Genomic DNA, 1,108 nt, shown 5'->3' on the forward strand with positions numbered 1-1,108 from the left:
CTTTGGACCTGGCTTACTTCACTTAATATAATTTTTTCCAACTCTTTTCATTTCCTAACAAATGGGGCAATGTCATTCTTTCTGATGGAGGCATACAATTCCATTGTGTATATAGACCACATTTTCTTGATCCATCAATCTACTGAGGGGCATCTAGGTTGGTTCCATATCTTAGCTATGGTAAATAATGCTGCAATAAACATAGTGGTGCTGGTTGCTTTAGTATGGTCTTGTTTGTGATCATTTGCGTAAATGCTCAAAAGTGGGATTGCTGGGTCATAGAGGAGCGTCATGTGGAGTCTTTTGAGGAACCTCCATACTACTTTCCAAAGTGGTTGAAGAAGTTTACACTCCCAACAACAATGTTGTAGTGTTCCCTTCCGTTCACATCCCCTCCAGCATCTGTTGTTATTAGAGTTCTTTATTAGCCATTCTAACGGGTGAGGTGTTAATGTTGCTTTCATTTGCATTTTTTTTTTTTTGGTCTGGTCTTGGGGCCTGAACTCAGGGCCTGGCGCTGTCCCTCAGCTCCTCAGATCAAGGCTAGCGCTCTATCACTTGAGCTACAGTGCCACTTGTGGAGGCAAGTGCTTTACCACTAAGCCACCTTCCCAGCCCCTTGATTTGCATTTCTTTTGTGTCTATTGGCCATCCTTCTTTCTTCTTCAGAGAAGTTTCTCTTTAAGTCTTTAGCCCACTTATTTATCAGGCAGTTGTTTCTTTGAGGATTTGTTGTTGGGGGATTTAATTTTTTGAGTCCCAAGTATATTTTAGATATGAAATTCTTATCCATTGTATGGCCAGTGAAGATCTTCTCCCAATCCATGGGCTTCTTATTGATCTTGATAGCTATATCCTTTGCCATGAAGAAGCTCTGAAGCTTCATGCAATCCCATTTTTCCAACCTTTCTTTGATTTGTTGTGTTTCTGGGTCTCTATTAAGAAAATTTCGGCCTGTGCCATAGAGACCTAGGGTTTCTCCTATTCCTTCCTGTAATGTTTTCAGGGTATCTGGTTTGACTCTAAGGTTTTTGAACTGATTGGAGTTCATTCTGGTGTGGGGTGATATATAGGGATCTAACTTTAGTTTTCTACAGGTAATTAACCA

Source organism: Dipodomys ordii, unplaced genomic scaffold (genome assembly GCF_000151885.1).
Source record: "Dipodomys ordii isolate 6190 unplaced genomic scaffold, Dord_2.0 Scaffold186, whole genome shotgun sequence".
In the NCBI taxonomy this organism is placed as follows: Eukaryota; Metazoa; Chordata; class Mammalia; order Rodentia; family Heteromyidae; genus Dipodomys; species Dipodomys ordii.